This window comes from Rana temporaria, chromosome 1 (assembly GCF_905171775.1).
Source record: "Rana temporaria chromosome 1, aRanTem1.1, whole genome shotgun sequence".
Lineage (NCBI taxonomy): Eukaryota > Metazoa > Chordata > Amphibia > Anura > Ranidae > Rana > Rana temporaria.
The window spans coordinates 525,984,456-525,999,215 of record NC_053489.1 but is presented as its reverse complement, the minus strand read 5'-3'; the positions used below and the strand labels follow the sequence as shown (position 1 = coordinate 525,999,215).

Here is a 14,760-nt window from a genome sequence, read left to right as displayed (position 1 = left end):
CCCGGAAATGACATCACTTCTTGTTGGTGGACAGAAAGTGGCGGCCGCTATTTAAAACGTACCATTTGATCTCAAAAAACTATTTATTCGATTGTGTTAGATCAATACATAAATATGCAGTATAGATATGGCCAGAACTTCCATATCAGCCATATAGAACAAGAAGCGCCATCCAAGCCTCTCTATGAAGACGAGGCTGGATGACATTACTTCCACTCTACACAGGAACATTGGAAAAGATCCCCAAGCCTCACTATCAGAGCGAGGCGTGGTGATCCCACTACGCCAAGCCTCACTATAGACAAGAGAGCATTGGATTAAAATCCAGCCTCGTTCTCAAATAAATAAGCAGTATAGACATGGCCAGAACTTATATATTAGCCATATAGAACAGGAAACGCCATCCAAGCCTCTCTATGAAGATGAGGCTGGATTACATCACTTCCGTTCTACACAGGAACTTTGGTGTAGTGGGATCACCACGCCTCACTTTGATAGTGAGGCTTGCGGATCTTTTCCAATGTTCCTGTGTTGAGCGGAAGTGATGTCATCCAGCCTAGTCTTTGCAACATTTGCAACATGTGTTGTTAACTGACATTTTCACAAAAATAAGCTCTACATTTTTCTATATTCACCAATTATCTTTAATGACTATACACTACTAATACATCGGTAGCAATATTGTAAAATGTGTTTACTCCAAATTTGTATTGATTCCGTTTTTTTTTGAGTTCTCTGCACTGTCTGGTTTGTTACAAATTAATTTTTCAGCCAAATGATAGCTAGTTGGATGAAGGGTTGGTTATACACATTGAAAGTGTTTTTGATTCTTTTTAATTTGTACTCTCGTTAACATCCTTGCTGCGTCACACTTCATTATACATGCACAATTCATGTAGACCTAAATGGTACACCACTCTTTAGAGAATTACAGCCATATCATACTAATTGACAGAATTGGATATATGAAGAAGGAAATAAAATACTCCCTTCAGGGTGACTATAAGGCCGAGTACTCACGGCAGGACATGTCCGATGAAAACGGTCTGCAGACCGTTTCCATCGGACATGTCTGGCCGGGGACTGCCCGGGGACTTCTGTTCGATGGCTATACACACCATCGAACAGAAGCCCGCGCGTAAACATTACGCGGGGCGTGTCCGCGGTGTCGCCGCGTCGATGACGCGGTGTCGCCGCGACAATGACGCGGCGACGTGGGCGGGCCGCCTTAAAAATGCTTCCACGCATGCGTCGAAGTCATTCGACGCATGCGATGGATGCGGGCGGCAGGACATGTACGGTAGGTCTGTACAGACGACCGTACATGTCCGGGCGCACAGGTTTCCAGCGGACTGTTTTAAAACAAGTCCGGGAAACAGTTGTCCGCTGGAAACCTGTCCGATCCGTCCCAAAATGGTCCGCTCGGGCCAACACACGGCCAAACATGTCTGCTGAAACTGGTCTGCGGACCAGTTTCAGCAGACATGTTTGGTCGTGAGTACGGGGCCTAACAGTTATCAATTATCAGTTTTCCAAGGGAAAAGGAAAAGACTTTGATTTAATAGGAAAAATTTGACTGAGGAGAAAATATATACACAGTCATGTTTTGTGGAGTACATGGCCACTTCTTTAGGATTACTGCTTTAAAGTCCTTGCAGTTCCTATGATCTGGAGCTTCAGGCTTGCTGCTTAGAGATGTATTTTCAAATGATAATTGGCAGACCTGGCACACTAATCAGACAACAAAATACAAAAAATGTTCCTAACTACTACTACTACTAAGAGATAATAACTACTTTATCCCCAACTTTCCACAGCCCACCTGCACAGTACACAGACCCCCTGCCTGGGACACAGACTCTCTTCCCTGGACACAGACCCCTGGACATCGAACCCCTGCACCGGACATGTACTCCCCGCCCCGGACACGGACTCCTTGCCCCAGACATGGAGAAAGGATGAGAAAGGACATATGAGAAAGGACTGGCAGTAATTAACTTACTTTAACTTTAAAGTATACTGGCAGTGCTGTCCCAGGGCCAGGAGAGGTGGGGCAGCCAGCTTGACACTCCCCCAATGGGTGGCACCGGGGGCGGATCGCCCCCTATTGGTAAAAAAAAATTGGCGTATAACACGCAGGCACAGTTTACCCTCCATTTTCAGGGTAAAATAGTGCGTGTTATACGCCAATAAATGCAGTACTTCAAAATTCTAAATTCCGGAGCACCAGTTCCCACTTTAGGGGTCAGTGAAATCTACTTTCTTTCACCAATCCATGTGTTGTGCCTCAAAATAAAAGTTAAAGGCATTATTCTTTCATCATGGCTTCCTCTGCAAACTACATGCACTTTACCCATGACATTCCTGGACTTTTTGCTGTGCTGTTGTCAGGAAAGTCTTGCCAGAAGATGAGATGGTTTCTGCAGGATAACGTCTGTTCCCAAAACTTGTTTTAGAAAAGGTGCGTTAGCGCATGCTAATGTGCGTTTTCATGCATCAGAATGCAAATAGGTATGCGCATGCACGCATTAATGTACCCGGCACATCCTGTGAGAGATGAGGATGCCAAATGGGCTATTTAAACTGGGTCAGTACCCAGGATCAGTACTGTCTTGTCGACAGCGTTTCCATGAATGTCCTGTTCCCTGTTTATATGAATAGAACATCTTTTTTGGTTTGGTCTCAAATAGTTGCCGACACCCCTGATGAACAGAAAAGAATGGAGGATCCCCCAGGGTGGGGCTTTTTAGGCAACAGTAGTACAAGTAGTCATGGTAGATACAAAAATATATAATAGTTTAATAGTAACAAAACGGTATCAAACAATATTTAGTAAACGTGTATAATACAAAGGTTTAAAAACAACACATTAATGGGGTGTAGTAGGAAAAGAGTGAAGAGTCCACAATATGAATACTGGGCCCAACGCGTTTCGGGTTTCCTTCTTCAGGGACCGAAGTATGTGTGGAGTCAGAAAGTGTAACAAACAACTTTTCTAGAAAACAAATAAATGGCAATGTGTTGAAAATAATAACATACAAATGAAAAATATATGAATATTAAACTGGTACAGATAAGAAAACATCATACCACCCAAGAAGTTTCAACGGCTCAGCACACCCCTTAAAAGGACATCGCGGTCGGGACGCATGGCAAACCTCAGATGGTGAAGAGAGGAGTGAGGACTGGCATCTAATATCAATCACAGCGTAGCAAGACCTTTGGCCCGAAGTGTCACAGCGTAAAAAGTTTATTGGTTGTATTTTTATTTTTACCTGTCCAAAATATAAATAAATAAGAGGACAGGATAATATCAACGATGCCGCAGGCAAAAAAACGCAGGAAGAATCGCAAAAAAGAAAGCTGAACCAAGATTTTATATATGAGGCTAGAGACATACCTCTAATAACAAAGAGTAGCCAGAGAGGTCAGTAGAGGGCTCAGAAGCTAAAAAATGAAAATAATATAAATCACAGTTTAGAGATGTACAGAGTATAGGAAATGGCATGTAAGGCAGTAGTTTAGGAGTCGAGGTGGGAAACATGAAAGGACAAGGTACTTACATGGGAAGAAAACACAAGCAGTATGAAGTGTGTACAGATGCTGCAGCCGTCCAGCAATGTCTGACATTGTGGGGCTGCTTGGCTTTAAATAGGAGAGGGGGGGGAGGGGGAGTAAGGTGGGAGGGGTCTGTAAAAGAGCCTGCGTTGCTATGGGTCAGTGTGGAAAAAAGGGCGGTGCCACCAGGTGAGGAGAGGGGAGGGACAGGTATGCCCTGCTCTCATCACGTGGAAGCCCGCACTGGTGACGTGCAGTTGCAAGGAGAAGCAACTACGTGTGGTATGCAGTGGGCGGGACAGAGAGAGAGGGCGGAAGATACGTCCCGCTCTCTCACCTCCGCCCACACTCGCCGCCTAACAGCGCGTTGACGTAGGCACGCCGCAGCAGAGAGATGTAAATATGTGTGGTATGCAGTGGGACAGAGAGAGAGGGCGGAAGATACGTCCCGCTCTCTCACCTCCGCCCACACTAGCCTCCTGACAGCGCGAAAGACGTAGACACGCCGCAGCGCCGTCAGGAGCTACATGGCAAGTGACCAAGGAGATCACCTGACACGAGGGTGGAAAATATGCAGATTAGTTGGCTGCATATTAAGAGTATGTAAGAGACGTATGATAAAGGGGCATGACCAATACTGGTACAGGGGGAGATGGGTACATAAAAGGTCAGCTAGGGAGGAAATAGTAAGAAAGAGAGATTGGTGTGTTGAAAATGCAGAATGCAAATAAAGATTTGTATATAGAATGATTTGTAAACACAGATACTGCTCAATGCAAGCAGAAGTTTGTATACACAGTATCTTTATATACAGGTATGCTCAGCCATAAAATTAAAGGGACAGCAATCTAAAAAGATATTTTATTATAAGGATATTATAATTATGCGAAAATGGGGACACGTGGGCCAATAGGTCCAGGGGCAAAGAGGAAAAAACAGGGGCATGGAAATGTCCACTGTGTGATCCCTGCCCCTGTTATAGGCGCAGGTATCGACCCATGGTCAAAGACACCAGAAGGTGCAAGGGGACCAGGTCAAAAAAAGCCGTCTCCCATGGAGAGAGGACAGACGGCTTACGTGCGCCCAGCTAAGGAGTGACAATAAAGGAGATGTCAATCGAGCCAAAATGCGCTTAGAAGGCGAATCCCCGGGGGGTGTGCAGAGGGGTACATGAGCATGGTGATAAATACAGGGAACATTCAGTGTGTGATACTGACATGGGCAATTGACAGAGTGGAAAAAAGGGGTTACGAATGGGGACGATCGGTGACATAAGGTCCCCGAAGTATAGAATAGTCTTAGTCAGTCTTTTTCACAACCCCCGGAGGAGAAACCTTCCAAAAAAGGCCTAAAGCTAATCTGCTCATTGAGGCCCGGTGGAAGATTAGCCTCTAGTTCGGCAATCCACCGAGTTTCATGTTGTAAAAGGATCTTATTCCAATCCCCACCTCTGGGGCTTGGATGGATCCTATCGAGGATTAAAAATTTAACCCCTGAAAAAAGTCCATTGTGTTGAGACAAGATGTGGCTCCCTAATGGTAAGTCTGGGTTGGCCGAACGCATGGCATGTAAGTGCCGGGAAGCTCGCTTAAAGAATGGTAATTTGGTTTTACCCACGTAGAACCTGTTACATTGACAAGTGAGTAAGTATATTACGCCAAATGTCTTGCAATTAGCAAAGTGTCTCGGTCTGTAAGGCCGACCGTTGGGTAATACAATATCTCGCTCTATATTGATGTATCGACAGATGGAGCAGCCCCCGCAGGTGAAGGTACCCTTCCTTTTGCAAGGATCTTTCCTGAAGTTGTCCTTGAACTCACTGGCCACAAGGTGGTCTTTGAGTGAGCATGCCCGTCGATAAGTTATCGCTGGCTCTTTTGGTACAAAGGGACCAAGTTGAGGGTCAAAAGAGAGTAGGTGCCAGAATTGTTTGAGGATTCCTCTCGTTTTTTGATGTTGAGTGTGGTACTTAGTGATAAGTCTGGTAGTGTCACTACCAACAGGGGACTTCTTGCCTGATTGTACTAATAGGTGTGACCTGATTTGTCCATTGGCCCGTTGAAATGATCTTTTGAGGATTTTTTTCGAGCACCCTCTATGCAGTAATCTATCACGTAGTCCAGCTGCCTCCCGTAGGAAGGATTCCTGGGTAGAATTCTCGTATTTAGGGTATTCTCGTATTTAGGGTAGAAAATACCCATGAAAGCGGCTTACCACCACTTTCAGCCCCCCATTTACATCTTTGTTTGATCTCTACTTACCTCATATATTCTTTTGAACTATTGTACAAATTTTTACCTTTATTCATTATTTGTACTATACTTTGTTACACTCTTTGTGGATTACGTTCTCTTGCACTAATTTTTTGAGCAAGTAGACACTCTTATCTGGTGCAGTTTTTTACTTTCGCCACTGACCATGTTTCAAGGCAGGGAATGGGATGAACTAATGCAGGGCTATTCTGCCAGTCATCACAAGGGGGAGGCCATACAGTCTGAGCTTTCCTCCTTGTGTAGCCAACTTGGCAGACTGGTTGAAAAGAAGGCAGCCCTCTTTTGGCACGTTGAGAGTTTTGAAAAATATCTAAGAGAAGATATTAACCCCTATGGTCTCCGGATTCAGATTTTTCCATTGCTAGACAATGTAAATCCTGAATACAAGATAATACAGCGCTAATAACTTAACCTTTGAAGATTATGTGTGAAAGAAATGACAAATAATAATGTGAGTGAACACAATGAGTGAATAAGGAATAAACCATTCAAAATATCGGACCCATCCAATTGGTCAATGGGTGTGATAAAACATAGTCCATATAAAACAGTGAATTGAGTCCAATTTAAGTGACCAACAATATCTGCATGTGAAAAGATCCTCCACCGAAGATGAGATAAAAGGGCACCCAATGTGTGGGAAATGAAATCTCCTTACCAGAGAAAAAGACCGGGCTTTCAACGGTCTCATAGGGTATAAGGATGTTTAAAGTCTTCCTTGAAAAGACTATTCCAGACACTGCTACTAACACCAGCATAAGAGCTCCAGGGGACAAGATCCTGATCAGATCCACTCCAGTTTAGCAATTTGGCGTTGATGTGTTCTCATGCTGCTGCTGGGAAGAAGCTGGATGCATTGCTTGAAAGCAGAAAGTAAGGATCTGGAGGAGGACCAGATCCTTACTTTCTTACTCACCTGCAAGGAAGTTGTTACTTAAGAGTCTGTACTCTAAACCTAAAACAGAAATTTCTCCTACTAGTGCTCAACAGCACAAAGAAGATATGGATCTGCTTTTATCACTTTGTGACGAGGCAGACCTTTCCGATTTTGATGACATCTCAGACATAGAAACCCTTATGTCAGATGCCATCCCTACTCCAGTACCCGAACGACCTTTCAACACTTTGAAAATCAAGTCGGACAAGTTTCCTCCCTTGCAAACCAACTCAAACCTGGCTGCTTTCGTAGCACTCACGACAGCAGAAATTAAAAAATTACGAAAACCACTCAACACCAGACAGTTTGCTTACCAACCCATTGAGGCACTAGAGAAACTTAAAGACTGTCATTCACTCACCATCAAGCCCTCCGATAAGGGGGGCAACATCGTGATCCAAACGAATGATCAATACAAGGCTATGTGTACAAAAATCCTTTCCAACCGGGATTGGTATACTCCCATTTCCACATCTACCATTATAAAGTTCGAAACTGAATTTTATGCACTAGTGGATGGAGCTTTATCCCAGGGTGCAGTGAACCATGATGTATGGGAGTTTATCCGCACCAAATACCCCAAAATTCCAACTTTCTATTGCCTGCCTAAAATCCACAAGGATCTCATAAACCCACCGGGCCGTCCCATTGTATCCGGCAGTGGCGCCCTAACGGAGAATTTGAGTATCTTTGTCGATTCACATTTGAAACCCTTTGTAACGCACCTCTCATCCTATATTAAGGACACCATCCATCTTTTAAACATAGTTGAACATCTTAGAGTGTCTCCAGGAGCACTATTGGTAGCCATCGACGTGGAGGCCCTGTATAGCTCCATCCCACACCCCCTGGGCTTGGCTGCTATACGGGATGTTTTACTTCCCATCTTCCGCGCTGATCGGAAGCTTGGGGAATTCCTCATTATGGCCTTGGAGTTCATACTCTATCACAGTGTCTTCTCGTTTGACGGCTCCCACTTCCTCCAGGTGCAGGGGGTAGCGATGGGGACCTCATGTGCCCCATCGTATGCCAACCTGTACCTGGGGGAGTGGGAAAAACTATTCCTGACCAGTAATCCGGTAGAACCATTTATCCATCTCGTATCTGGATGGTTCAGATATATTGACGATGTCCTTATGATCTGGGAGGGATCGACCAAGGAGCTCAAGTCATTCATGTCTATCATGAACTGCAATGAGCTGAACCTAAAGTTCACAGTGTCCTCCAGCGACTCTCAAATCCCCTTTCTTGATGTTACCCTACTCAAAAACCCTGATGGGTACATATCAACAGGGCTCTACAGAAAACCCACGGCGGGTAATACAATATTGCACGCTTCTAGTGCACACCCCACATCTCTGATAGGATCAATACCCTATAGTCAATATCTACGCCTCAGACGCAATTGTTCTACCCAGGAATCCTTCCTATGGGAGGCAGCTGGACTACGTGATAGATTACTGCATAGAGGGTACTCGAAAAAAATCCTCAAAAGATCATTTCAACGGGCCAATGGACAAATCAGGTCACACCTATTAGTACAATCAGGCAAGAAGTCCCCTGTTGGTAGTGACACTACCAGACTTATCACTAAGTACCACACTCAACATCAAAAAACGAGAGGAATCCTCAAACAATTCTGGCACCTACTCTCTTTTGACCCTCAACTTGGTCCCTTTGTACCAAAAGAGCCAGCGATAACTTATCGACGGGCATGCTCACTCAAAGACCACCTTGTGGCCAGTGAGTTCAAGGACAACTTCAGGAAAGATCCTTGCAAAAGGAAGGGTACCTTCACCTGCGGGGGCTGCTCCATCTGTCGATACATCAATATAGAGCGAGATATTGTATTACCCAACGGTCGGCCTTACAGACCGAGACACTTTGCTAATTGCAAGACATTTGGCGTAATATACTTACTCACTTGTCAATGTAACAGGTTCTACGTGGGTAAAACCAAATTACCATTCTTTAAGCGAGCTTCCCGGCACTTACATGCCATGCGTTCGGCCAACCCAGACTTACCATTAGGGCGCCACATCTTGTCTCAACACAATGGACTTTTTTCAGGGGTTAAATTTTTAATCCTCGATAGGATCCATCCAAGCCCCAGAGGTGGGGATTGGAATAAGATCCTTTTACAACATGAAACTCGGTTGATTGCCGAACTAGAGGCTAATCTTCCACCGGGCCTCAATGAGCAGATTAGCTTTAGGCCTTTTTTGGAAGGTTTCTCCTCCGGGGGTTGTGAAAAAGACTGACTAAGACTATTCTATACTTCGGGGACCTTATGTCACCGATCGTCCCCATTCGTAACCCCTTTTTTCCACTCTGTCAATTGCCCATGTCAGTATCACACACTGAATGTTCCCTGTATTTATCACCATGCTCATGTACCCCTCTGCACACCCCCCGGGGATTCGCCTTCTAAGCGCATTTTGGCTCGATTGACATCTCCTTTATTGTCACTCCTTAGCTGGGCGCACGTAAGCCGTCTGTCCTCTCTCCATGGGAGACGGCTTTTTTTGACCTGGTCCCCTTGCACCTTCTGGTGTCTTTGACCATGGGTCGATACCTGCGCCTATAACAGGGGCAGGGATCACACAGTGGACATTTCCATGCCCCTGTTTTTTCCTCTTTGCCCCTGGACCTATTGGCCCACGTGTCCCCATTTTCGCATAATTATAATATCCTTATAATAAAATATCTTTTTAGATTGCTGTCCCTTTAATTTTATGGCTGAGCATACCTGTATATAAAGATACTGTGTATACAAACTTCTGCTTGCATTGAGCAGTATCTGTGTTTACAAATCATTCTATATACAAATCTTTATTTGCATTCTGCATTTTCAACACACCAATCTCTCTTTCTTACTATTTCCTCCCTAGCTGACCTTTTATGTACCCATCTCCCCCTGTACCAGTATTGGTCATGCCCCTTTATCATACGTCTCTTACATACTCTTAATATGCAGCCAACTAATCTGCATATTTTCCACCCTCGTGTCAGGTGATCTCCTTGGTCACTTGCCATGTAGCTCCTGACGGCGCTGCGGCGTGTCTACGTCTTTCGCGCTGTCAGGAGGCTAGTGTGGGCGGAGGTGAGAGAGCGGGACGTATCTTCCGCCCTCTCTCTCTGTCCCACTGCATACCACACATATTTACATCTCTCTGCTGCGGCGTGCCTACGTCAACGCGCTGTTAGGCGGCGAGTGTGGGCGGAGGTGAGAGAGCGGGACGTATCTTCCGCCCTCTCTCTCTGTCCCGCCCACTGCATACCACACGTAGTTGCTTCTCCTTGCAACTGCACGTCACCAGTGCGGGCTTCCACGTGATGAGAGCAGGGCATACCTGTCCCTCCCCTCTCCTCACCTGGTGGCACCGCCCTTTTTTCCACACTGACCCATAGCAACGCAGGCTCTTTTACAGACCCCTCCCACCTTACTCCCCCTCCCCCCCTCTCCTATTTAAAGCCAAGCAGCCCCACAATGTCAGACATTGCTGGACGGCTGCAGCATCTGTACACACTTCATACTGCTTGTGTTTTCTTCCCATGTAAGTACCTTGTCCTTTCATGTTTCCCACCTCGACTCCTAAACTACTGCCTTACATGCCATTTCCTATACTCTGTACATCTCTAAACTGTGATTTATATTATTTTCATTTTTTAGCTTCTGAGCCCTCTACTGACCTCTCTGGCTACTCTTTGTTATTAGAGGTATGTCTCTAGCCTCATATATAAAATCTTGGTTCAGCTTTCTTTTTTGCGATTCTTCCTGCGTTTTTTTGCCTGCGGCATCGTTGATATTATCCTGTCCTCTTATTTATTTATATTTTGGACAGGTAAAAATAAAAATACAACCAATAAACTTTTTACGCTGTGACACTTCGGGCCAAAGGTCTTGCTACGCTGTGATTGATATTAGATGCCAGTCCTCACTCCTCTCTTCACCATCTGAGGTTTGCCATGCGTCCCGACCGCGATGTCCTTTTAAGGGGTGTGCTGAGCCGTTGAAACTTCTTGGGTGGTATGATGTTTTCTTATCTGTACCAGTTTAATATTCATATATTTTTCATTTGTATGTTATTATTTTCAACACATTGCCATTTATTTGTTTTCTAGAAAAGTTGTTTGTTACACTTTCTGACTCCACACATACTTCGGTCCCTGAAGAAGGAAACCCGAAACGCGTTGGGCCCAGTATTCATATTGTGGACTCTTCACTCTTTTCCTACTACACCCCATTAATGTGTTGTTTTTAAACCTTTGTATTATACACGTTTACTAAATATTGTTTGATACCGTTTTGTTACTATTAAACTATTATATATTTTTGTATCTACCATGACTACTTGTACTACTGTTGCCTAAAAAGCCCCACCCTGGGGGATCCTCCATTCTTTTCTGTTCCCTGTTTATCCGCATCTGATTCCAATTACCTTGCTTTGACTACTCCTGCTCATCACCTGCACTGACCACGGCTTGTACCTTGACCATTCTCCAGTCTCCGTATCTGTACCTGGTCTGATTGCACTTTGTATGACCTGGCTTGTCTGACTCTGTTTATGTTCCAGTCCATAGAGAGCTATCTAGCTGCAAGCATCTGTCCATCTGCCATTGTGACCTGCTCTTCTGCTGACTACGTACAAGTACCAGCTTGTTCCAGTCCTGGGGACACCCGCTGTCATCTGGCATACCAATTAACCAGATGTCCAGCAGCTAGCACGACTACTGGCATTCGTGCCACTCTGCACTCCTACGCCACCTGTCTGCTCTATCAGGGGCCCCGAGTCAGAGGTGTAGGAGAGGCCTTCCTCTGCATATCAGGCTCTTCCTACCAGGTACGTCACAGCTGTTGGATACATGTCACTGGTAACACAGACCAACAGCTGAATAGCCAAGGACAGCATCCATTAAGGGCCCTTGGACCCATATCTAAGGTGTTGGTAAAAATGCATAAAGAGAAAAGAGTGGTAGAGAGTAGGAATGGGCTGAACACCTCCCAGTTTATTTTGCATCAGAACTCTCAAACATCGCAAAAGTTTGGCCTCGAACGACAAACTCCATTCACAATGTACTTGCCTGCTAAGTTACGGCGGTGTGCCTAAAGCGGGCGGGCGTAATGGCGCCTAATTCAAATTTAGCTAAGGGGGCGTGTTTTATGATAATGGGGCTTGACCTGACGTTTTTGAAGTCTATGGGACCCGAACGTCAAAAATCAAAAGTCCCCATTTTGAAGGCTTATATGCAAGTTATTGGCCATAAAAAGGGTATGGGGGTCCGGGTACTTCCCTGGGGGACATGTACCAGTACAATTTTTTTTTTAAAAGATAATTTTGAAAGAAATAGTGATTTAAATTATACTTATAGCTAGATTCAGTAAGAGTTAGGTCGGCGTATCAGTAGATACGCCGACCTAACTCAGAATCTGTGCCGACCTATGTTTAAGTGTATTCTCAAACAGAGATACGCTCAAACATATCTAAGATACGACGGCTTGCGCCGTCCTATCTTGGGTTGCAATATTTCTGCTGGCCGCTAGGTGGCGCTTCCATTGCGGTCGGCGTAGAATATGCAAATCAGTAGATACGCCTATTTTTGAATGTACGTCCGGCCGCCGCAGTACATTTACGCCGTTTACGTAAGAGATAGGCCGCCTAAAGTTATTCCATTAAATAGATGGAATAGTAATGTTAAGTATGGCCGCCGTTCCCACGTCAAAATTCGAAAATGTTTACGTTGTTTGCGTAAGTCGTCCGTGAATAGGGATTTACGTTGTTTACGTCCACGTTGAAATCAATAGGCCCGTGCAGCGTGCACACTGGGAAATGTAGGCGCACGGCACATGCGCAGTTAAAAAAACACATCAAAAACGTCAGGTCAAGCCCTATTAACATAAAACACGCCCCCTTAGCTAAATTTGAATTAGGCGCCATTACGCCCGCCTGCTTTAGGCACGCCGCCGTAACTTAGCAGGCAAGTACATTGTGAATCATGTACTTGCCTCGCTAACTTACGGCGGCATAGATTAAATGCCTTAAGCTACGCCGCCTTAAAGTTGTGGCCATGTATGTGAATCTAGCTATTAAAGTGCAACAATAAAAAAAAAAGAAAAATTCCTTTAAATATAGTGCCTGGGAGTTCCCCTTAGTCTGCCTGTAAAGTGGCTCATCTTTACCGTGTATAGAACCTGATGCAGCAAGACTGAAATTTAAAAAGGAAAAAAAATACATCTAAATTGCTTTTCCCTGCAAACTTTCCTTATTTTTTTAAACAACAGCTTTGGGAGCCAGTCTGTATGATGAAGTCACAATTTAGTGTTCTCGGAACAAGATTAGAGATTTTTTGGATACATTCTGGTGTTTCTTTGGCAAATAATGGAAATAACAATAACACATTTTTTGCACCACAATGAGCAAGCCTTATGTGAAGAAGCCAAATTATAGTACACTGGGGCCAAGATTAACAATTTGTTTTAAATAAAGTCTGGTATCTCTACCGCAGACTTTGGATAGAAGTAACATGTGCAGAAAAATTGGGCTTTGGGTGTTGGTGCTGCCTTCACACCATAACCCTATAGAGGTACTCTTGAAGAAAGCAAGACTTGGCCTTGCGGTAAAACATAATAATTTGATGCCCCTGACACACAGTTGTGGACAAAATTGGTCTTTGGGTGTTTGGGGGTGCCTTCACCCTATAACCTTGTAGAGGTACTCTTGATGAAAGCAAGAGTTGGCCTTGCTGTAAAAAATATTTGATACACTTTTATATTTGGCTCCTTGCTGAGAGTGGATCTGATGTGGAATTTCTGAACAGAAGTGGAATTTTGAATACAAGTGGAAGAGTTAAAAACCAGGATTTGCTTTTAGCTGCTTTTAACTGTTTCTGCTTGCAAGTGTTGAATTGTTTGTCTCTTTTCTCTGACACTTTTTAAACAGCTTTTTTTTTCTTTCTGCTAATTAAGGGGAGTGTTTAATTGTTAACAGGTGAGTATATAAGTGTCTGTAAAAACTCCATAAGAGCTGGCTCCTTGCTGAGAGTGGATCTGATGTGGAATTTCTGAACCGAAGTGGAATTTTGAATACAAGTGGAAGAGTTAAAAACCAGGATTTGCTTTTAGCTGCTTTTAACTGTTTCTGCTTGCAAGTGTTGAATTGTTTGTCTCTTTTCTCTGACACTTTTTAAACAGCTTTTTTTTTCTTTCTGCTAATTAAGGGGAGTGTTTAATTGTTAACAGGTGAGTATATAAGTGTCTGTAAAAACTCCATAAGAGCTGGCTCCTTGCTGAGAGTGGATCTGATGTGGAATTTCTGAACCGAAGTGGAATTTTGAATACAAGTGGAAGAGTTAAAAACCAGGATTTGCTTTTAGCTGCTTTTAACTGTTTCTGCTTGCAAGTGTTGAATTGTTTGTCTCTTTTCTCTGACACTTTTTAAACAGCTTTTTTTTCTTTCTGCTAATTAAGGGGAGTGTTTAATTGTTAACAGGTGAGTATATAAGTGTCTGTAAAAACTCCATAAGAGCTGGCTCCTTGCTGAGAGTGGATCTGATGTGGAATTTCTGAACAGAAGTGGAATTTTGAATACAAGTGGAAGAGTTAAAAACCAGGATTTGCTTTTAGCTGCTTTTAACTGTTTCTGCTTGCAAGTGTTGAATTGCTTGTCTCTTTTCTCTGACACTTTTTAAACAGCTTTTTTTTCTTTCTGCTAATTAAGGGGAGTGTTTAATTGTTAACAGGTGAGTATATAAGTGTCTGTAAAAACTCCATAAGAGCTGGCTCCTTGCTGAGAGTGGATCTGATGTGGAATTTCTGAACCGAAGTGGAATTTTGAATACAAGTGGAAGAGTTAAAAACCAGGATTTGCTTTTAGCTGCTTTTAACTGTTTCTGCTTGCAAGTGTTGAATTGTTTGTCTCTTTTCTCTGACACTTTTTAAACAGCTTTTTTTTCTTTCTGCTAATTAAGGGGAGTGTTTAATTGTTAACAGGT

General features: G+C 43.9%; 1 long non-coding RNA gene across 1 annotated transcript; it reads right to left on the bottom strand.

Annotated features, from left to right (window-relative positions):
• Window positions 1–2,775: 2,775 nt before the first annotated feature.
• Window positions 2,776–3,361, bottom strand: LOC120924996. Its single transcript, XR_005746509.1, has 2 exons — window positions 3,091–3,361; window positions 2,776–2,995 (listed from the first exon to the last, which is right to left on the bottom strand). It is a non-coding gene; the product is annotated as an uncharacterized LOC120924996 (long non-coding RNA).
• Between the last annotated feature and the right edge of the window lie 11,399 nt (window positions 3,362–14,760).